Source organism: Centruroides vittatus, unplaced genomic scaffold (assembly GCF_030686945.1).
Source record: "Centruroides vittatus isolate TY-2023 unplaced genomic scaffold, ASM3068694v2 contig_318, whole genome shotgun sequence".
NCBI classification, from domain to species: domain Eukaryota; kingdom Metazoa; phylum Arthropoda; class Arachnida; order Scorpiones; family Buthidae; genus Centruroides; species Centruroides vittatus.
This window is the reverse complement of record NW_027122045.1, coordinates 640,985-667,030: the sequence shown is the minus strand read 5'-3', so window position 1 is coordinate 667,030 and position 26,046 is coordinate 640,985. Positions and strand designations below refer to the sequence as shown.

At 24.3% G+C, this 26,046-nt stretch overlaps 1 long non-coding RNA gene across 1 annotated transcript in view; it reads left to right on the top strand.

Annotated features, from left to right (window-relative positions):
• Window positions 1-19,952, top strand: part of LOC136973489 (uncharacterized) — a 28,280-nt gene extending 8,328 nt beyond the window's left edge. Inside the window, exon 2 of the long non-coding RNA XR_010880502.1 lies at window positions 17,399-19,952. This is a non-coding gene — a long non-coding RNA (uncharacterized lncRNA). The remainder of the gene's footprint in view (window positions 1-17,398) is intronic.
• The last annotated feature ends 6,094 nt before the right edge of the window (window positions 19,953-26,046 follow it).

Below are 26,046 nucleotides of genomic sequence, written 5' to 3'. Positions count from 1 at the left end.
ATTTATAAATAATATAATTTATAATTGCAAATTGAATTTTTATAAAATTATAAAACGAATAATTAATTATAATTAATTTTAAAATGTCAATTTAAATTAAATTAAATATTATTAATTATTTTAGAATAATATTTCATTTCGTTTAAACTGACATTTTTAATTTAAATAATTTCGTAAAAATGCAAATAAAAACTGAAAAAACGAAACACAAAAAGTACAGAATAAAAAATAAAGTTTAATTAGAAAAAAATTTAAAAATTAAAATGTAAAAAATTTTTGTTTGTTTAAAAGTTATATTTAATTTTAATATAATAATATTTTAGAGAAAGTTTATATTAATAAAAAAAAAAATACAAAATTCAAAAGTAAAATACAAAATAAAAAATACCAAAATATATTAAGCTTGATATCAATTAAAATACAAAATATAAAAATTTACAAAATACAAATAAAGAATACAATAAAAATACATAATACAATTAAAAAATACCATAAAAATACAAAATACAATTAAAAAATACAATCAAATACAAAATATTAAAAAAGTACAAACTACGATAAAAAATACAATAAAATACAAAAATACAAAAAATAAAATACAAAAAAATACAAAAAATAAAATACAAAAAATACAAAAAATAAAATACAAAAATACAATTAAAATAGAATTAAAATGCAAAATACAATTTAAAAATACAATAAAACTACAAAATACGATAAAAGTGCAAAATATAAAATACGATAAAAATGCAAAATACAAAATAAAACTTTTAAAAAATACAAAAATTATAAAATATTTAATATTAAATTTTATAATTAATTAGCCATAAAAATTAAAATTACGTAAAGCAATAACTTGTGTATAACGAACAAACAGACAGGAGGAATTTCTCTAAGTCAATAAATTTGATAATGAATAGACATTAAAAAGAAAATTACGTTTAAACAAGAAAAATTCCTGAAAAATAACTTAAGATTTAGGATCTGAGAAAAGGGGAAAAAAGTCTGTCAACAATATCGCACAGGTTTATTGATCAAAAAGAAAAATCGAGCTAGTCTAACAGTTATCCTGTACCACATCTTTTTTCCTCATATCTTAAGGAGTCAGCAACGCCCAGATGTTATAAGAATGTTAGTTTTAATCGTCCACTGTAAAGTGGCGTGACTACAATGATTACACATTGTTTTCATTCAGTAAACAGATAAAAAACGGACGGTACCGCACTCACACCCTCCCTTGCTTATCCACTAAGATGTAGTAAAGGTCAAAAGGTGAGGACCATTTCGCGGGTTGTTGAACTAGGGTCGTGAGGGTGTCCAGTCAAACTATCGTAGATAGAGGGGCGTGTACTAATTACCAAAACCGTGAGTCTATCTACTATACTGATTCCATGCTTTAGATATGCCAAACCAGTGACATCATTTGTTCTCATATATTATCTCATTATGAGAAATTTTCAATATGGCTGATATGAGAAAGCTATTTTGTAAAGTAATCTAAGCACTAGAAGGGTTTAAAAAATTAGTTTTTTACACGTAAAAATCGATACTTATCCGTATAAGTGTAGAACCTAAATCAGTAGAAATTGTATGAAAATGGCTAGAAAATTTAAAAAAAAAATTTTAATTTAATATTGTAAATATCTCGTGTTATTTAATTAATTTTCTGACATTTAAAACGTTATTTTATTAAAAGAAGTTGTGTAGGCGTCTTATTTAAGTTACAGCTTTAAAAATGAAAAAAAATAAAAATAAAAATAACTGACAGAATTGCTCCTTGTTTATCACCAGGAAGTATTTTTTAGAATATTTTAAAATAATTTAAATATATTAAATTTTATTACAAGCTTTAAAAATATGAAAATTTAATTTTCGTTTAGTATATTATAAAATGTATTAATTCGAGAAAACGGCTTTAAATTTCGAAGTTGCAGCTTGTTAAACTGATTGAGAAAATGAGTGAAAACTTCGAACTTAGAAAACATTAACTAACTTTTCGTGTTATAATATTTTATCAGTTTCAGTTGACCCTTCAATAACGGCCACCTCTAAACGGCGGCCACTTTTCAGGAAGTCTTTTATTGTTGGTTTTTTTTAAATGAAAGCAAAGTAACCTTTAAACAACGGCCATTTTTGTGTATTCTCGTCGGTGACCGTTTTCACAGGTTCGACTGTATACACTTTAATTATGATCCTGTCTTGATCACACTTTCCCAAAATTTTACACTAAAACCTGTGTAAACCGGAATCGTACAGTACTGAATATTTTTCCCCGGTTTGGCAGGTTTCACTGTTTTAAATGCCTGCATTCTATAGGAATTTAGAAACAAGTCGGAAAATTCTTGTAACAAATTAAAAATAAATAATTTACAAAAAGAATAAATATTCGTGGATTTACCTCACTACGCGGGGTAACCCAAAACTAGAAGTTCGTTAATGTATATATATATATATAATATATATATATATTATTTATTTATTTATTTTAAAATTGGTTAATACAATAAAGCCTTTATTCTTAATTAATGTTTTACTAGAAATTTGATTATTTTTATAAGTCGAGTATTATCATATTGCACATTAAGGAATATTAACGTTATTCATTATCTAATGGGGGTAGGCTGAATAGCGTGGGATTTGTTTCACCTCCGCGTATCTCTTATCATCTGAAATGGTCGATAGTGCTACTGATACTTGAGAGAAAAACATATCTGTAGTTTATTCTATTACTTTTATTACTAATAAAATAACTTCCATCGGTTAATTCTTCAATTACGTACATAATCAATTTATTAATTACGATTGTTATTCGCTTAATGGCATTCAGGAAGCATATTTTCTTATTAAGTCGCGCCGCATCAAAGGACGATGTGAATGCGAAGTGATGGTGTAACACCTTTACTGCGTAAAGTACTTATGTTGAAAAAAATTATAAATTATTGCTAAAATATTACTTTTTTGTTGGAAATTTGTTTAATTACTTTTAATTTTAAATAAAATTACATTTTCGAAATAAAGTTCTGTTTGGGTTCATTATTACAGTGTTATATTTATTATTCGCTGAAGTATTTCTTACACGTTAATTGTGATTAAGAATTTTTCGTTAATTAAAAAATTAAATCTAAATGATGACATTGTTTTAATAAGTAGTGTGTGACCCTACAACAGTAAAAACGGTAATAGTTCTAGCTATTGTTGAAACATGACATGATGATGGACCCTGAAATTGCTATCAGCATTGTAAACAGGATGGGAAGAAACCCGAAGTACTTAAGAGATTATCAGCGTAATGGCGTAACGCATTCAAATATATTCCTTCATTTTCAATAAGACACTGCCGATAAGATATCCCATTCAAAAATGCGGTAGGGATACCCCAAAGAAGGCCATGGCTCCCACATGGACTTGATAAAAAAAAATACACTACAGAAAATGTAATACTCGAGAGCGTTAATAATTTTGACAATTTCTGCAACAAGAAGGTCATCATCATCATCATCATCACTGTAACAATGACATTCTATGAAGGTAAAGTGGTGCAAAGAAATGGATTTTAGATAGTTTATTCTTTCAACTTGCACCAGGTCAAAACGTGAAGATTTCCATAAAAGATTAGTGCAACGGTAAGATTCTTCAATCCTCCAAGTAGGATCTTATCAAGTCTTAAATAGACGTTTATTGTTGTCCCATTACTAACTCAGCTCGGTGCTATCACAATACCCAATCAGCACGCTCCACTGACTGAACAGAACTAAGGCATAAGACGATTGGACTGTTTAGAAAATGCGTGACCACGTGATCCTGTGGAGAGTGATAAAGTCTGAAGGGTTGTGCTGCACTATGGAACTTTCTGGCTTACAACAATCATATTTTGTTAGATCTCTCAGATGGGCGTGGATCTCGTGACTCCACTACGTGATGTCTGAAGAAGGGGATTCATCTCACGGTTTCATATCTGGCTTCCTTTGGTTTTACGTATTATTTCCCCCCTTTTCTCATCTGTCTTGTACTAAGTCTATTTAAATAGTCACACCACACCACTCAACTGTGCATCAATCAAATGGTCTGACTTTTAACTCAGGTTAACCAATCAACGATAAATCTGTTCCGTTTTCTCTGCATCTTATCTTAGATGAGAGATTCAATAATTTCTTTATATTACCCATTTCAGTGCATTTTATAAATTTCCTTGAATGTATAATTAGTTAAAAACAATATTTTAATGCCATATTTCTGTAAAAGATAAATCTTTCGGGCAAAAAAGAACAATAAAAATATGGCAGAATCTTTGATGGTCGCTCTCCTTCACTGCACACTTGCAAAGAGGCTGATGCTCTTGTGAAGTGCTACAATGGAAAATACAGTGTAAGTTATCAAAAATCTTTCAGACCCCCCCAAAAATGGCGGTTTGAAGAACTATATTAATGCCATTTAAAACCGGTAAGAAAAATTCTTACCAGTTTTCAATGAAGCACTGCCATGTTAAATTCATCCAGAGCCTCATAAACACAAGGAAGTTATAAAGAAAAATCGTACTAAATAACTATCCTTAACATAAATTTTAAGTTAATGATGATTAATTATAGATTTTATACATTATATAATATTTATAAATACATAGTTATGAGCTATACTTTGAAGATATACTGTAGCTCTTTGTATACGTCTATAAGCAAATTTGTTTATGGTTGACTCCACCTTCTTCATACCAAGAGGATTTTTTCCTTTCTTCAACAGATCTTAAAGCATTATTAAGTATATAGCTGACAGCGCACTTTCTAACGATAACATTAAGAGATAAAATTTTTAAAAGTTTACTTATTATTATTATCTTATAAACTGTTTAATGAGTTTAAGAATTATTCGATATTCATATAAGATATCGTATTATATCTTTACTTACATCAAGATGTAGGAATGTCACGATACACAGTTTTAGAAAGTTTTTTTTCGATCTTAACTTCTGATAACAATGTAAATGAATGAGTTGGACAATTAAAAAAATATGATGTTGTTTATGATATTTAAAATTCTTTTCTTCTTTAAATTTTAGTGCAGAATCATGTTTATCTCTTAAAAAGAAAATTCCTTTAAAGCGGGGTTTTTTTTCCTGTATACTTCACTAAAATCTTATTCTGTTTTTATCGCATGCCTCCACGTTATTACGAGGAAAATTTGTTTGTTTATTTACATCAATTTGAGTGAACTTCATAAAAACGAGAAATTACTTTCCCCTAGTAAAACAAGAATCCATTTAAATAACCCCTAGTAAAACAAGAATCCATTTAAATAACCCCTAGAATAACTAGAATCTATTATATATTTATCCCACGGAATTTTATTATTTTATTCTTAAAATTGTTTAAGAAATAATAATTTTAAATGATTTTTAAAATATACATTTTTAATTTTGATATTTTTATTTGTATAAGTGAAAATATCAGCTTATACATTTCATAACTATAAAATATAAGTTCAATATAAAACACCCTTCTTTTACCTAATAATTTTAAATTATTTATTAAATATTCGAGAGATTATTAATTTAATTTAATTTACTCAAAAATATTTCAAGATAATGAAATTCTTAAATGCACTTAAAAGTATATTTTAAAAGAGGGAGAAAAATGCAATTTTTATCTTAAACAATTCAACTCTCCATAAGAAAAATAAGAAAATAAAAATTTTATTTTTAATTAAGATAAATAAATTTCTCATTGTTTCAACTTTAATAAATCAGTGTTGTTGTTGTTGTTGTTGTACTTATATTTTATTTTTATGATTCTGACACGGCAAACAATATTTGTTATTCTTATACTGTACACGTATTTAGGCTATCAACTTGAGCAAATATGCAGCTCTTCCATCACGTTTTCAGATGATAACGTATTTTTCTTGATAATTTTGACATCTAGATTACTCCTTGTACTCGACAACGATTTCTGACAGCTAAACCCTTATCATACACTTGTACTTATCCATCTCGTTACTGACATTCTTATAGATTTTTCATACTTTTATATACCTAAGTAGTTTATATCTATATCCGGATATTCATAAAGAAAAATAATAATAATAATAATTTTAATTCTCTTCCTGGAAATTTGTTTATATATTTATTATAAATAATATTTATATCATATTTTCTGTGAGGATAAAACGAAGACTAATTATAAATATTTATATAAAAATTCGAGCCAAATTTTATTTAGTTTTAGTTTCTCTTTTTACAGTTTTTGAATTTATTACTTATAAAATTAATTTCGTATTTATATTGTTCTTATAGATTTAAAAAAAATTACTTATACTTTAATGTATTTATCACGATAAAAAAATTAAAAATTTATAGACTAATGTGTCTAATATCAGACTGATTATTCTAGAAAAATTCTAGAACAATAAAAATAAATTCTGACACGAGAAATCAATGCCTCTATGTTCTTCTATACTCCACAATGCTTGTAAATACTAGTTAGATTTTGTATCGTCTTTCACTATACTGTCTCACTACCTCTTTATAGTGAAGCTGTGTAATTACAACTACTATGTAAACATTTCTCAACAAATATAGCATATTCTTATACTTTCTCCTTGACCATAATGAAACCATCTCTTCTCTTTCTCATCCCTTCACTCCTTTCTTCATCTTAGAGTAGGTTCTACATCCTAATAATAATTGATAAAATAAAGATAAGTTAGAATTAAAAACAAGGATAATTTATTTTGAAGATGTTTTATTTATTTTTACATTCCCAAAAAACAAAAAAATACAAAAAAAATTCACTATAATTCAAGTTTAGATCGAAGATACAGATAAGATAGTGTTTTTAATGTAATTTTTCTCTTTATAAATTCCAAATTTTAATTTTAAAAAATGTATATATATATATATATATTATTAGTGAAATATTATTGTTATTATTAATAATTCAAAATTGTTTATTTCCTTATACGTATCTACAATTTTATACTTATTTAAATATTTAACTGATATGATATATATATAAGAAATGGTTGTAATCTCTCATCAAAAGTTCTTCCCTCCCATTTATCTGTAGAAAGTGGAACGCACGATTTGTTGCGTTCACTGGACTCTTTTGATGATAAACGTTTGTTCTTTCTACGTAGAAAAATATCGTTATCTCCTTTTTTTCTCCTTCCTACCCCCCTCTACGAAACTAGTCATAGAGGGTATCGCACCGAAATAGCATTATAATACTGTAATTCAGCTACTAAGAATATTTTTAAAGGCAGTTTATTACTTCTGTAAGTATTGTTTCGTGTCTCTAAGAATTACCATCTGTTTATATTCATGAAAATTTCTAGTGTGACTCTTTCAAAGTAGATTTTTTTTTTGTATTATTAAACTCTGACAAAACAGAAATGAGTTCTTACCTCCTTAAATCGACTTTTAAAAAATTCTACAACAAATTTGAGATTGTGAAAACTTGTAAGTGCACGGGAAATAGCGTAATTTGTTCATGAAATAGCCTTAGATATTTTATTATTATGCTATTACTTTGTTGCTGTTTCAGGCACTGTTTAACACGTATTATTTTTGTTTATACGGTAATTATAATTACTTTATTAATAAAAATAATTCCTTTTTTTAAAAAGTTTAATTTATCAGTTCTTTGTAAATAATGTTTAAAAACTGACGTTATTGTCTAAATAATTCGAATTTTTAAACATAAGTCTACAATAAAACAATTATTAAATTCTCCGTTTCAATTAAATATATGTGAATTTTAATTTTAATTTATAAAAACTGAATTAGAATCTATCATTAATTCTATTTAATGAGAATTTTTTTAAGAAATAATCTGTAATTATTTTAAATTTTATACATAAAAAAATTATACACATCTATATAAATTTTTTCTTAAAACTTTTAAAATAATCTTATCTAAAATCCAATATAAATCTTCAAAATTGAATAATTATTAAAAAGAATTTTTATTAATAAATATGTAAATATAAAATGTTTTATTATAACATTAATAACAAAAAATATTTTATGTCTTATTAATTCTACATTAAAATAAAAATTATGATATAAAAGCTGTATATTTTTTGAAGTTATTAAATATCTAATAAACTAAATTTAAATTAAAAAATATGTAATAAGTATATTTATAAAAAAATAAATATGTACTAGATAATTTTTATTAAATATAAGAATACATTAAAAAATATATTAATTTGAATTTTCAAAAAAAAATTTCAAATTAACTTGTAAAAGATTCAATTTTATTACTTTTTTTTATAATATATTAAGTGAATTAAAGAGAACATAAAATATGATATGATATAAAACTGTAATAAAAATATATAAAATTTATCGTAAAATTTTGATTTTGGTAGTGTTAAATGTTAAAAATATATAATAAAATTTCAAAACAAGCTGAGAATAGAAGAGAATTGTTTTAAAAATTTATTATAAAGAGAATAAAAAAATATATATATAAAAAGAGAAAACTGTATTTTTTTTTGTTGAAATATATAGAAAAAATACAAAAAAATTAATTAAATTTGTCAAAATAACAATTAAAAAATACAAAAAATAAAAAAATAAAAATACATAAAGTAAATTTTTGAAATAAATAAAAAGCGCGGAAAAAATTAAATTGTTGAAATTAATGAAAAAATTTGTGAAAGAAAATTCGATTATTAAAATAGATCAATTTCATTGTTCATTTCAACACTTTAATTATTGAAATAGATGAAAACATAAGGGGAAAAATTGATTGAAATTGATGAAAAATGTAAAACAAACAAAATTGAAAAATAATGTGAAAGAAAAATAAAAATGAGAAATCAGATTTTATTGTTGAGTTCAATAAAATACAGAAAAAATAAAATAAAATAAAACTTTATTGAAAATAATCTATAATAGTTAAATAATATAAAGAATAAATTGATAATTTTAGCGTAATAAAAACCTTAAGAACAAATAAAAATTTATGAATAAAGTAAACGTCAAAGAGAATTTTAAAAGATAAAATAAAATAACAGAATAAAAAACAAATAAATTCTTCTTATAAATAATTAAATAATGATGAATGGAGGAGAAATTATATTTTTCATTCTCCCCCAGGAAATTTTTCATAGTTCACTTTTCATCCATACGAGGGCAGGAATAACAACAGTGCGTGGGTTTACGTACATGCGCTTAGAGTCACGAGCGTGGGCGAAATAAGTCGCTACTGCGCATGAGCGAACTAGTGAAAGGGGGGGAGAAAACTTTTACCGAGGAGTCAACCAGTCCGCCGTTGCTTAGCATTGATCGTCCATTTGCTAGTGAGACTGACGAAAGTGCAGATGGATGAATCGATGAATCGGTGAAGGTCAAGGTGTCGTGTGGGCGGAGCGATGCTATTGGAGATAGGTAGAGAAGGTAGTTCAGATGGGTAAAAGATTAAACTGTTAATCGATATCACCCCCCATCCAATCGAATCTTCGTCTAACTTAACTATCTGACATTTAAGACACTAATAACTTTCTCCTGTAAATTAACGTTAATAAAACTTTATCAGATTTACCTCCAGTGTTAATTAAATAATTAATTTTTAATATATTTAAATAAATAAATATGTTTACAGAACTGTAGAAATAAGAAAAATAAAGATAAATGACGTCGTATTTCTTTATATGAACGTATATTTTTAAATGGAGTTTGAAGAGGAGAAGAGTGTCCTCACATGGTAGATACGCTTCACTTAGCTTGACAAATTGGCCAATTCAACTTGGTGCATGTTATAAATATATGAGAGCGCAGACGGGCCTAATTGATTTTTATGATGACTAAAGTAAGTTAACAACATATGGAAACTTTCCAAATGATCCTTTTGTATTCTTAAAAACATTTGCTTACAAAATATTCATGTTAATAAATATTATAATAAAGTAAAAGGATGAACTATTCTTCAATTGTGTACACATAAAATATAATATACATCTGTATTATTTTACACGATTTTTATACGAGATTTTGAATCATGATCATAGTAATAAATATAGTAATAAATATTCGTATATTTCTCATAATAAAATATATATATAATATTAATTTTCCTTTCAATAAAATTGAATATTGTTGTTTGAAAAATAAACATCTGCAAGAATTTCCTTTTTATTCCTTTCTTTTTTATATTTCACTTTCAATCCTTGATTTTTGTTTCTAACACAAAGTTGAATTTATAAATTAAATTTATTTTTATTTTATTTTAGTTTAGTTTTGTATTGATTCTGTGAGCATAAATCAAAATGTTAAACAGAATAAAACCTACAGAATATTTTATTGAAATTTTAAAATGTATATTTTTCATATTAATCCTGTATAAATTACATTTTAATTTAACATACATTTAAATAATAAATATTAAATAATTAAATTTCCAATTTTGTTATTTGTTTAAGTATAATTAAGCGTTTTACTTGTAATTAAATAAATTAGTTAAGGAATATTCCTTAGTAAATATTTTTCTGTTTTTAATACTTCATTAGTATTTTATTTTATGAATATATAGGCTATATATAAAGTAATTTATAAAATATAAATTATATATTCAATAAAAAATATATAAATAAATTATTTCTTTTTAGTAAAGAATAAAAAAAATTAAATTCATGTTTTACAGTAAACACTCGAGATTAAACTTTAAAAAAAATCATTATTTTAATTTAATTTTTAAAGATTTTAGTAATAAATTACATTAAAAAGTCTCAATTAAAATAAGTTAATATATAAATCTACTTCAGTTTTAATTAAATAATTGTTAATTAATTTTTAATTTAATTTTCAAAAGAATCTTTTGAAAAATTTAATAAAACAAACTAATTTTATTTATCTTGTTAATTTATTAATTAAGTTATTTAAATATAAATATATTGAATTATATATCATTTAATATTATTATTAATGTAAACATTTTGTTTTTTGTTTTTAAGGTAGAAAATGCACATTTTTTTCCAAACAATAAAGCTGTAAAATCTTTAATATAACCTTTAAAAATATATAAAATAACTGAATGTATTTTGTGATAAATGTTTATCATAGATTTATATAGCTTCATATTATTATTTTTATTTTCTAAACTTATCTTATGTTAGAATCATGTTGAAAAGAAATAAAAATGTAATTTTTTTCTACAACTCTGTAAATGGTTATTTTTGTATTTTTTGTTATTTTATTATTGTGTTTTTTGTTTTTGTAATTTTAGTTTTAGTCTTTTTATAAACTGTGGATTTTTTCTAATTGTATTATCTGTCTTTTTATAAATTGTATTTTTTCTCGTTGTTGTACTGTTCATACAGTACGTTAATTTTCTAAATGATATATAATTTTGCGATTTTTAATAATCTAAATATTATATTCTGTTATTAAATACAAAAATTAATTTATTTACTAATAATACAAATATCGTATTTAATTAATAAGTTTTTATAGATAAAAAATTAATTTTAATTTTATATTATTATTTTTAAATTTATAAAAAATATGCCTAAATTAAAGAAGTTAATAACGCTTAGGAATTATATTATTATGTTCATTAATTTTACTATTTTTTAAATTTGATTATTAATTACAATTAATGAATAAAAGTAAAGTTTAGCTGTATATTTAATGTTTTACTCCCACGTTCTTAGTAAAATAATACATTAAACCACATCAACGAGGATAATCTTATCGAATTTAAATATAATTAAAGTTAATTAACGTTGTTATTATTATTATTATTATTATTATTAATATTTTAACAAAATTTTATAATTTCGAAATATTTTCTTAACCCAGTTATGTAGAAAGTGTAAGAATAATATTTTCTATTTTATTTTATATTTTTGGAAAAAATGAAATTATACATTATGTTTTTCATACATTAATTTAATGGTTAATAAAATAATGTGACAAAGATATTACATTATCAAAATTAAATGTAAGTAATAACAAACAGAAGATACAGTAATAAAATACAATTTAAAGATCGAAAGAAAACACAGAAAATAATCATTTACAACTTTCTTAAAATTGACATTTTTTACAACATTTTTGTTTGAAAAACGATAAAAAAAAATTGACAGTTTTTATTATCGTTTTTCAAACAAAAATGTTGTAAAAAATGTCAATTTTAAGAAAGTTGTAAATGATTATTTTCTGTGTTTTCTTTCGATCTTTAAATTGTATTTTAGGTTAATGTTACCTTAGGTGCCAAGATGGCGGCTCGTCTCTGATTCCAGCAAGGAAACAGTGGGGACGCACGTTCTAACCTAACCTAACCTATTCTAATAATTTGGTTGCTAATAATTATGGTAATTTATTAGAATAGGTTAGGTTAGGTTAGAGCGTGCGTCCCACTGTTTCCTTGCTGGAATCAGAGACGAGCCGCCATCTTGGCACCAAGGGTTACATTAACCGTATTTTATTACTGTATCTTTTATTTTTTTTCTTTCTCGTTGTTGTATTTTTTAATTAAAGATATTTTTTGTAGAACTTGTATTTCCGATATGTTAATTTAATGAAAAATTAAATAATAATAATAATAATAATAATAATAAATACAATAAAACACCATTATGATATTGCAAAGATATAAATTTTAGAAAAACTTTAGTTTAATTTTAATTTTCTTATCGTATTTTTTGTGTTTTTAAAACTATACATGCTGTACATTTTTATAATATATTATTTTATAGACTATATAATAATATTTATAAAATATATATTATTATTATTTTGATTATTACATTCTCGAAGTTTATTCTATTAATACAATAATAATTTATTCGATCTCATTTATAAATTAATTAATTTATAATTATTTATTTTTCAGTATCGAATAAAATGTATTTAATGTAACAAATACAAATGAAATTTATAAAATATTAATTTTAAAAAAATGCAAATTTCTTTGCTAAATGTAGATTTTTTTTTTAAATTATATTTTTATAATTTTTATTAATTACCTAAGAAAGTATCATTATATATATATATATATATATTTTTATTCTTAATATGTAACGTCTTATGTTTTTTTATATTATTCACGACTATATAAAGTCTAAATTAATGTAACAGGCTTATAAATATGTTATTTGAATACGATTAATTATAATTTAAATTTTAAATTCGCTAGGACAATTTCTTTTTTGTATTATTGCGATCGAAAATAACATGAAAATTACCTCTGTAAATATCTAAATATGATAATTTATTGTAATATCTTGTATAATTTGAGTAATTAATATAACTTAAGATGATTGAAGAGTAGGTAATCTTTATTTTGAATTGTTTGCTTATTGAATACCCCATAGAGAAGGATGTTAATGAAGTTGAATGAAAGAAATTAATGTCATAGCAACAGTCTGATGGGCTATAAATGGGGGGAAAAAATAAAGATTTTAAGCAGTTAATTAATTACTTTATCATTATCTCACAAGTAATTAGTGAAGGATATGGATATTTTTTTATGTAACGAGTAGTAAATGGTTACTTTTTTATTGCGAAATTTTATAAGCAGAGTTTTTTTTTAAATAATAACATATATTATTATTAAGGAGTAGAGCCTGCTAAAGGGTCTAGACTAGTGATTCCCAAGAGAGCGCTACTGCAGTTTTGAGAGCGGTAGAAGATGCTGTAATGGTTCATTACTCTGTGGGAGAAAAGGGAAACTGCCTTGGCCTCACTGATAGGGGGACTCAAACTATACTTTTATAAGAAAACATTTTTCCAAAAGAAAAATGTCTGAAATCAACACTACTGTACATGGGGCACTAATTCAAATTCACCTGGTCCCCATAAAGCTGTGACACGTCACTGGGGTGCTGGAGGTAAGGGGAGCAAATATTCATTTTGAAACAATATATACGTGTAAGAAATGTATGTAGTAAAAGGGGGTGGCAGTTTGAAAAGTTTGGTAAAAAGTAGAATGGAATGAAGAAAGGAAGAGTGGGGAATGAAAAAGTATAAACATGAATAAATAAAATATATTTTAGAATTTATTACTCCGTATTCTAATTAATTTACTATTTTTTTTGTTATATATTCGTTTATATTATCTTGTATTTCAGTATACTTTTTAATGAAATTCATTTATTGCTTGCTGTGTCGAGGGTGGCAATTATTATCCTAGCGACTTTACCCGTGTAAAATAAAATAAAATAAAAATAAATTTGAAAAGATTAATTTTTGCATTTTTAAAAAATATAAAATCGCTTTTTACATTATCAATTCTTTTTACATAAAAACGCATTAAATTTTTCGAAAACGTCTTTGAATTTTTAATATTGTTTACGAACGAAAACAAATGGCAATTCTTACGTAAAAATAAAAGTCAATAAAGATTTAAAAAAGAATTATTTTTATAAGTTAATGTAATTCTATTACGTTGACCTTTATGACATATTTAGTTCAAATTATACAATAAAAGTAACATTTTCCTGTTACAAATCTTTATGTAAAAGTTCGATTCCCTACCGTTTAACTTCCTACATTTAAGGAGACAATGTATACATCCTTTCTTCCTTAGATTTTACATTATTATTATTATATTTTTAACATATCTTTGATCTTTACTTCTTGATCTTTGATCTTTATACTTCTTTTGTGATCAAGAATAACTTTCTTAATCCCAAAATGAATCGTTTTATGGAAATGTGTTGTCATATGGGATAATGTCAAGTGTCATTTGTAAATCTTTTAACGTTTAATAATAGAAAGTTTCGAATAAATGGAATTTTATATAATAATGAATTCGTTTTATTTTCTTTATAAATCTATTTTTTGGTTATTCTACTTTATAAAAAAAATGTATTTTATTATTTTCCTATCCGGTAACTGATATGTGGGGAAGATATTATTTACTTGTGGCTTTGGGTGGGATTGAGAAGATGAGAATCGCAGGTTCACCTCCTTTTTTTTTTGGTGGTTCCAAGTGCTATGCGTGGGCGAGTCGCGGTACTTTGTCAGAAGTAATGGCAAAAAATCTTTCTTTCTTTATTCTTAAACCCCTCTCTCACTTATTAATAATTGAAATCACCGAACAGAAGCTGGAGTGCTTAAAAAAATTAATAATCTACATCAAAACATTAATCAGGAACTACTTCCTGATTAATTAATAAAAAAAATTATTTATATTAATTTTTAAGTCGAATAATATGAGATTTTAACTCTCTAATTATGTATTCACATCGTTAATACTCCTATTGACGTCAAAAGGGGATCATCGAACATAAAAGTAATCATTCAGAATCATTACATTTGTCATCGTTATCCTACTCAGAATTTAATTATGTTGTAGATAATCTTATTTATAGGCTAAATTTAAATGTATGATCTTCTTGTATCAGGACTAAATATAAATTATATAATTTTATATCTGACATTGATTTTTTTAATCCTAATTTTGTTTACTTTATTTCAATTTTATTATTCCATCCCTTATGTGTCATACTTCGAAGTAATAAAGGAAGATTTTCAAGTATATTTCGTGTGATTCTTCTTTATTTTTTGTAAAAAAAACACATTTATATTATAAATTATTTGTATATTTTTAGAGTAAATTAATTAAATATTAAATTATTTTAAGCAAAAAAAATTGCAACTTTATTTTTTCTTTATAAGAATCTCACTTTAAATTTGGCAACATTGCGAAATTTTAATTTTTTATGCTATTTTAGTTTATATCAATAAGCTTACACACATATACATATATGTATATATATATTTATTTATTTATTTATTTTGTAAAATTTAATAAACAAAAGGCTCAAACTTACCTTCGATTTATAATCATTATTCGCGCATGAGAATGTGAAAGGGAGTATTTTCACAGGTGATGATAAAGGCGATTATTCATTTCTCTCCCCCACACTCCCATTCTTTGAAAGAAATAAACTTAACTTATTAAGACATACGAGATGAAAAATTAAAACAAAAAGTCTTCCTGATGGCGCACACAATATATCTTTCGGTTCTTGTGTTCTCTTCCAAAAAGTTGACTTAAAATACCATATATCTCTCTCGTTTTCACGCTTTCAATCATTAAGATTTATAAAAACAGGGAGATTCTTTCCAAAGAAACTAAAAGTGCTGACTGTAGCTACAGACACAACGTTCATTGTTAAGTAATTAGGGTTAAGGCAGATAGGAGAGAGAGAAAGAGTAAGAGAGAGAGAGAGAGAGAGAAGAGATAGAGAGAGAGGACAGCTGTTAGGTCTTCTTCACAAACTGCCTTAAATAAATCCAAACTGAAAATAAAAACACATCTATATATAAATATAAAACACTAAAGTTACTGGCAGAATAGTAGAAACGACTATAATAAGTAACTGAATAATAATAATAATAAGTATTAACTGATAATAATAATAAACAATAATAATGAATTTTATTTGTTATTTTTCTAAGTAAAAACATAATACATAAATAAAATTTATTTTTCGTTAATATAAAAGTTATGTATGCGTGTACGTGTGTGTATGCTTGTATGTATGTAAAGTAAATAACTACCTCATCCATTACTCCTACGCATGTATATACATTTACCTTTGTTATAAAAGGGTTTTGAATTGCCGCCTATTTATAACGGATACTATGTATTTTAATTGAGATATAAGTGTTTATTTTTGATATTTAATTTAGTTTAAATATAACGTCTTCCGTTATGATGTTGTCTCTTTGTTATGCATGAGTATTATGTTATTCAAATAATATAGAGTTATTAATAACCGATATTTCTGTGTTACTTTTGAGGAATTTTAAGTCAAATTTACAATAGAATTATGTTTGTAGCATATTTTTATATTGTTATACACAGTACTTTTTATAGTACTGTGTATAGTTTACTATAAGTTTACTATAAAAAGTTTTTATAGTTGAGGGATTTAATAAGGCGTCAATGTGGGCGGCCTGGGATAAGAAATCCCAAGATATTTTCGGGGTGGTATGAGTGGAGCCCGTCCATAACCACCCGGACATCCCATTGTGGCAGCAGTGGCGCGTTATAGATTCATGGGCACCCAAGAAAATTTGGATTAGGGAGCTCCGTGCACAGTGTTTACTGTAGACATTTTTCTTTGGGGGAATTTTTGGAAGAAATATTTTCTTATAAAAGGTTGATTTGGAGCCCACTGTTGATGGCATTCCCAGGCAATTGTCCTTTTTGCCCATAGGATAATGCGCCACTGCCTGGCAGAATCCATTGATGGGTATGATTAAGAAGGCCTCCTTACTGCCAACAAGACAGAAATGAAAAATAAATCTTTAAATTATTGTAAATAAATATTGACGATATAACTAAATTAACGTAATAATTTTTGTTTGTTTATAATTAAACAGAATAAATAAATTACTTTAAAATATATTAATTAAATTGTTTTTGTTTTCTCTCTTTTTCAGATTGGAAGAAAAAAAGGAAAAAATTCTTGTTAAAAGTCACCAAAATATGGCAAAATGATTGATTCCTTAACAGTTCACACCTCATCTGTTTGAAACAAAACGTGCAAAACAATGGAAGAATTGATAAAGTGGATCTCGAGATAGCAAAAGAAGATCTACGTCCTGTTATGTACATGTGATTTATTTTAATTCTTTTCTTTTTTTAAAAAAAAAGAAAAAAAATGGTTTTTTCTTTCTGTCCTGTTTTTGAATCACCAGGGATTCTATATTGTGATTGAACACTACCTCCAGTAGACAGAGATTGAGTCTACTTCCTCCAAAAGACCATACTGGGATCCACTGATAGATAATGTCTACCTCATCCTATTATCTGGGTCAATGGTAACTTCATCATACTACCTCAATCCTTATCGCGTATTGAAAATAATTCCTCCTCATTTTTGCCTAAATATATAATAATAATACTAATAAGAATAATAATAATAAGAATAAGAATAATAATAATATATATATATATATATATCTTCTCAACATATACATATATATAAAAAAAGAAATTGTGATTTTTTTAAATATGATAAGCTGTGAGAATATGTGCAACTCTTTCAACGATCAAATTGCTTCTCGTGTTTCGTATTCAACAATTTCAAGTAATTACAAGGATCAAGATAAGCTTGGAAATTACAAGAAAATGCAACGTGTCTGCTGTTTTTTTACTTCTAAACAGAGTTTAAAGCCATTGGTTTATGTTCCATATGAAGAACCTCCTTCTTGAAGTCACCATTTAATTACAATTAAGTTTAACAATTTGCACAGTACCACGTTCCTTTAAGAGATAGAAGAAAAAAAAACAAAAATATTAAATAAAAAAATAATCACCGAGTTCATGTTATATCCTCAGGGAAAGATTATTATTCTATCTTATGCCTCTACCTCACCAAAATCGGAAAAGATAAACCCTACCCATTCATACCTCAGGAAATCATCCCTATTGATGACGAAAGAATATCTTAAACTTCATAATTTTTGAGGTCATTAAAAAAATCGGTTTAGAGTTCCAAAAGAGGACGACCTCCAAAAATTTAACATATATATGTACATATATACACACCTATATATGTATATATATACACATAGATAGATAGATTCCTTTAAATTAGATGAAGATTTAACAAAGATATTATGGAAAATTCGGAGTCGTTTACTCTTAGAACATCTCAGGAAAATAATTTTAAAAAAAATTTAAAAAAAAAATAATGAAAGAAGATCCTTATTTTATAGCTTCTTTAAAAGGAGTTCCTCATCACGGGCCTACCTCAATTGTGGATCCTGGAATACACTACCTCACTAATTAATTATAATAATGATAATAATCAGCTAAATTTTTCTCATTCTACCTCACGACCATGTTTCTTCCCCTTCTGTATAGAAATTAGTCAAACGTGAGCGCGATTGCGAACATTTTCTTTGTTCTGTTCTTTTTATCTCGTTCTTATTTTGGACCACCCTCATCCGTAATGTTTTTTAGTAGCAAAATAGTACGCGTTTTTAGTCGTTTTTCAAATTTAAAAAAACCTTCAACGCGGGCATTTTGGTGAAAAGTGGGTAAATGCCCAGTTGAAACTTCTGAGAAAAAATCCAAAAATTTTGAGTGACTACCTCAGGTTTCTATGTGACGCGACTACCTCGCTGAAAATTCCTGTCACAAATAATAACTACCTCAGTGATTTCTTCGTAGTCACAATATGCGTTTCTTTTACTTGGTGGAAGCATAGTCATGCATCTTCCCATTGTGGAAGTATAACCATGTGACGACCTTCATACATGGAACAAGAGAAAACTTTTATTTGTAGACACACTCCAACGTGGGAAAAAAAGCACAAAAAAATCTTTGTTTTCAAGGATTTTCCTGAATGGCCAGAAAACGAAGGATCTCAACACTAAAAAATTCGTTTGAGTATGATGAGGAAAGGTTCTTTGAAGGTTCTTATGTTGCAATACGGAAGAACTCGTGTGATTCTTAACAGATCATACTTTTTGCTTTATGTAACTTGAAAAATATAATAATTTACGAGATTCTTTACTTTTTTGCCAACGTATTAAGCAATTAACTCGAAATTACTCGTTTATTTTGTAAAGATAAACCGAATTCCATGTATGAAAAGAATCTCGCATATACAATTACCTGGATAACAATTGGTGACTAAGAAGAAATCAGTGTTTGGATGAGAATAACATCAAAAAATAAATAAATAAATAATAATGATAAAAATAAGATAAAAAAAGGAATATAAACAAAATACTATGATTTTTCTTTCCAATGGATATTCCTGGTGATAATTTCTGTGTTCCTTTTAGTACTTCTGTCTCTTGTATTTGTTATTAAGTTTGTTTATATGTTCGCTAGTGACTCCGTATCTATTGCTTCTTTAGAAGAGGTTAATGGAAAATTGAGGTGAAGAATTTATAAATAATCTCTCTAAAAAATAACATAACACAAGATAAAACTGGTGAAGAGTACTGGTGAGGAATTAGACTTGAAAATACTTATTTATTTAAAAATCTCTTGTGGACATCTCTTAAGATAATGATGTCTTAACTATTTATTAATTAATACATTTAATTTTTTTAAAATTGTATAATTTAAGTATAATTTAACGTAATAGCACATAATTTAATTAATTTATTATTATTATATATTTTATCTATTTTAACGTATAATTCGTTATTAAATTCAATAATTATTTTAACGTTAATGGAAAGTATTGGGTGTATAATATGTAATAGAAGAAAAGAATAATATAAGTGTATATATAATTTAGTTGTGATGAATTTATTTTTGTGAGGTGTTTCGCAGCTGTATCACACACCATTTTTGTGACTCTAAATATTCTCATTGAGTCAAAAATAGTCCTCTTCATTCTAGAGAACTTTTAAAAAGCTATCTCTCCTGTCTCTAGCCAGTAAAATGTTGAGGAAAAAATATATATAAAAAAAAATATAAAAAATACATAAAATGATTTCCTCCCATTTAAAATTTCTTTAGAACGATGTTTAACACGTTCGTTAAAGTAAAAATTAATAATAATTAAAAATATATATACAATATAATATATATATATACATATATTTTTTCTTCATATTTGACTCGTATGACGAGGTAATAATTATATTAAAAAAAAATATGTATTGATGTATCGTGGAGTTATATGTATATTCATGTATTGTTAATTATCGAGAGACGTTGTTTACTTTTGCTTAAAAAAGCATTTAACATCAGCGGGTGATGGTGAAGAAACTGTGAAAAAAAATTGAGATAAATAATGAAAAAATAAGGTATTGAAGTGCATGCTAAACGGCTTTACATGGGATAAAGTGTATAAAATCCATGTTTAAAATATGTTCAGAGAATTGTTTAAAGGAGCATTATCATGTTCGAGCAACGATTCTCAATCTTTAAACTCCTCCTTAAATTTACAAATTATTTTAAGCTTTTATATACTATTAAATTAATTTATTTTAATTATTTTGTATTAATTATTAAAATAAAGTAATATTAATGTTAAAATAAGTTTATAAACTTTATTTTCAAGCTTAAACAATGTTTACTTTGATGAATATTTAAATAGAAAGTTTGAGAATCGTTGGTCTAGTGTGCCAACTTGAATCTGGGACCAGGAATTTATTTATTTATTTATTTATTTATTTTAATTTATTTTAAAATTTTCACACATTATATATAATAATATTTAAATTATATATTTATTTTTATTATTTATAAGAATGATGAAGAAAAAAAATTAATAATAATAATAATAATAATAATAACTATATAGGGCCTACCTAATAAATAATAAAAATAAATATATATATTTTTATATCATGAATTTTTTAATTTATAGCAAGGAAATATAATTAATTTTCTTTAATAATTTTATAAAATAAACTTTTATGTCAATATACCAAATATATATATATATGTATATTATTTCATCATTTATTTAAACATATTTTTTTAAATAATTAACTTTATAAACGTGTATATATAATTAAAACTTTTAGCTGTAAAGCTAAATTTAAATTATATATATATATATATATGTAACTTCTAAAAATTTTAATTTTGGGTCTCCTAATTCAAGGTGCAAGATTTGATTTTTAGTATCTTTAATTTATATATTTTTTTTCAATTTTTAATAAATATTTTAACTTAAAAATTTAACTAAAAAAGACTCTATTTGCTAAACAGTTCTGAGTCTCTAATAAATGTAAATTAAAAAAGAAGAAAACAAATTTTAATTTAAAAATGGGTCAATTGATAAAAATTTCTCAAAGAAAATAATGAAATGATAGTTCAATAAAAACATATAAAATATGTGAAGTTATACATAAAAATATTTAATTTTTTATTTTGAAGCGAAAATTTAGCTTATAAAAATATTATTATTATTTTTTTTTAATGCATAAAAATAAGTTTAATTTTCTCAGTAATATTTGTTAATTTCAGAAACTTACAAAATTTTTTGTTAAAGTGACAAAACGACAAAAATTAGTTAATTTCACTTTGTTATTTTTCAAAAATACAATTGACATTTTTCTGTTAATTTCAACAATTAACAGAAAGTTGTTAATTTCACTTTTGTTATTTTTCAAAACTGCAATTGACATTTTTTAAATTGACATTTTTAAATTGCATTTTTTTAACTTTTTTACCTGAAGAAATTGATAATTTTCTCAACTAATTTTTTTATTCTATTATTTTGCTCCTTAATTAAGCTACATAAAATAAAAACTGATATTTTAAACTGGTTAAAAAATAAAAATAAAAATTATATTGTTATAACTCTATATGAATAAAAAGTAAATAAATAAATAAATAAATAAAAATTATCTTCAGAAATAATTCGAATATATAAGTATATTTAAATAATTTATTCAATATTATTATTATTATTATCATCATTATAATTATTATTAGGATAATATAAGAGATTTGAAGAATGTTTACAGTAGGTGTTTTTTGAAAAAAAAAATTTTTTTAAATGCAAAAAATGAAAGGTTATTGTAAAAATGCAATTTGGATGAAGATTTGGATGTGCTGTTTCAATCATGCTTGCTATTTTAAATTAATTTCTCTTATATAAATTAAAATTTCTTTAATTTTTCGTTAAGTTTAGATGGCTGTATTTGTGTGTACAGTTGCGTAAATTATTTATATATAATTAAATAATATAATAAAAATATATATATAAATATATTTTGATAAAAATCATTAAAATTAATTAATATAAACTTGATCTAACTTATTTTATTGTTTTTATTAAATCGTTGCTATGATATAAAAATTAGTTATGATGTTATGATATCTTATATATATATATATATATATATATAAATATATATATCAATTTATGTTTTCCTATTTATGATAATGTTTATTAAAGTAGAAACCAAGAGAATGGAGAGAATTTTCATCTATTTATATTCATTTTAATTACAATGTATATTCAGTTTTCTTGCACTTAAAATTTCATTTGCTTTGTACAAATGAATATATATATATATAAATAAATAAAACATTATTTAGATTTTGTAATGTGCAGTGACCTTCGTACATAAAAAATTCAATTTGTGTTTTATTCAGTGAAATTATTGTACATAAAAATAACAAATAATTTATTATAAATGATAATGTATTAATTTCTTGTGATCATGAGTAGATCTATGGGAAAAAATGGTGAAATTTTTATGTGCAAAGGTCAATTTATGTGCATCATAACTTATGAGAAATTATTCTATGATGTAAAAGAATGTGTGTATTTTAAATTACACCCCCTTTTTATGTTCAAAGAAGAATTTCTCCTATATATATTATATATATATATACACAACAATTCATTTCTTAAACATTTCAGTGTTTCATATAAAACATAAACTAGTAAAAATGAATATTTCAACTGTGTATTATATTATATGTATATATTATATATATAATATATATATATAATATATACAACACATACAATAGCAGCTCATCTGTTTGTAAAAAGACGAACAAAGAAATAATAATAATAAGAAACACAAGAAAATAAAGCATTTTACTGTATAATGAACATATGTAGAACATAAAAAAATCTATATTTACTGTTGTCCTAACTACAATACAGTATTCTCACGACTGCTATATAGTTTAACTATATATAATATATATATATAATTAATATTATCAAGAAATATGTACAGAAATAATAAAAAAAACACAATTTTTTGCAGAGTAATTCCTAGAATTATAGAATGTTTCAGTCAATAAATAAATAAATATATATATATATATAATATACATAAATATATTTTTTAAAGTACATAATACGTAAAATACATGAAATTTTGGTGTATTTTAGTAAAAATTTTTGTACTTAAGCATAAAAATTGAATTTTTTTATGTAGATTTCTTGTGTTTTTATGCACATTTCTGCAAAATTTTACTGTTTTTTCACGTTGCGAATTTGATTTTTTATGAATTGGATGTAAATTTTTAATACTTTTTACTTATTTTTTATGTTTTTACACGTAATTTTGATTTATACTCTAAATATCTATTGTTTTATACGTTTACAGTGAAAACTGATACACTTTTTCGTTTACGTGAAAATCTGATGCATAATTTCACTTTGTATGAATCATTTTATTAATTACTATTTTAATGTTTTAATTGATAACAATTACAATGTTTATATGGTATTTTAATTGTTATGAATCATTATTTTACTTGTATATTTACTTCCCATGAATTAATTAATTTTACTTGGTATTTATTGTATTTTTTCTCTTAGTTTGTAAAGTATGAATCATTATTTTAAATGAAATTTTTCGTTAGCTGGATGCTATTTTCATAATTTCATAATTAATCATGAACTTTTATTGGATATTTAACATTATTTTGCTGTTTTATGAGCACGATGCTTTACGTTAAGCATTCGTTTACCTAATTCACTGTTATTTACATTGGATAAATTGAATTTTTTACGTTCCTTTTACGTATTTCGCCGTTATTTTCAGTTAAAATACATACGTATACATGTTAAAATTCATAGAAAATGCAATTAATTCTTGACTGAAACATTCAAAATCGCAACAGTTCCGAAGCTACAGTATAAGGTCTTACATATATATAAAAAGAATATATAAAAATTCCTATTTACTCCCACGTATTTGATGTAAAAGTTGGTCTTGATGTAGTGTATGAGATGAACTAAAACAAATATATATATATATTATTACCTTTCTATACTTTGTTTCTCATCGTAGAATTCGAGATATTCTAATGTGTACATGATATATTGTATTGTGCCTGCTTGAATAGTAGTAAAATTCATCAACTTACTCTAAATATTAGCTAGATACTGCACCTTTACTGTAACTTATACTGTAGTGATTATTCACCATAAATTAAATTTAAAAATTAAAAAAAAAATTTAAAAAAAATAAATAATAATAAACTATTGATTGCACAGACATTCTCATATTGTGTGTTATCGTGGGGTTAAATTTTTGTGAATAATTTAAATGTAAAATAATAATAATAATAATAATAAAAGTATTTAAAAAATTCTCTCTGTATATTGTTGTAGTGAATTTGTTTGCCATCCTTGAAGATGTAACAAAAATGTATTATCAGAAAATAAAAGTTTAAATTCCTGCAATTGATGACTTCTACGTCTTCTTTCTTTGCATTTTTTGTGTGTTTTTTTTAAACAAAATTGACTTTTTAAATGATAATAATCAATAAAAAAAAGTTAATTTTTAACACAAGAGACATTGATATTTCGTGAAATTCCTTCATTTTAAACAGAAGAATTATTGATATTTTATAAAATTTATTAATTTCTAACAGAAGAATTATTGATATTTCGTAATATTCATTAATTTTTGAAAAGAAGCGTTGATATTTCAGAAAGTTCATAATTTCTGCTTCTTTTCTTTGCTGGTATTTGTGTTGTTAATGGTAATAATCATCAAAATTCGCTTCCTTAATAATTATAATCGATTAAAAGAGTAATTTTTAATATAAAAATTATTGGTATATCCTGAAATTTCTACAATTTATGATTTTTGCTTCCTTTATTTACATTTTTGCGTTTCTTTAATGATGAAATTCATCAAAATTGACATTTTAAAACGATAATGATTAACAAAAAAGTCAATTTTTAATGCAAAACTGTTGAATTTTATTTAAAAAATAACAAAATTCTTAATACAAACAATCGCATAAATTCGAACAAATTAACGTTATAACTCATATTAATTTTATTAAATGACAATTAAACTTTATAATGAATAAATTTAATTGGATAAAGACGTTTAATTACAATTAAATTTGGAAAAAAGTATTATTAAAGCGTGTACAGTGCATTTGATAATTGTTTAAAGCGATGCTATAGTCACATTATTAAATCATTGAAAGATTTTACGCATAAAATAATTTTGAAAAAGGTTAAAGGTCAAATCAAACATTAATTTTATACAGGTATCGTGGTAGAAATGCATTCATTAGTCCCATAAGCTAGCAAGTATTACGTGTATCATGTTTCAAAATCAATTTTCGTAATGCATTGCTGTATTGCATTGGTTAATTAGGAATAGAGAAT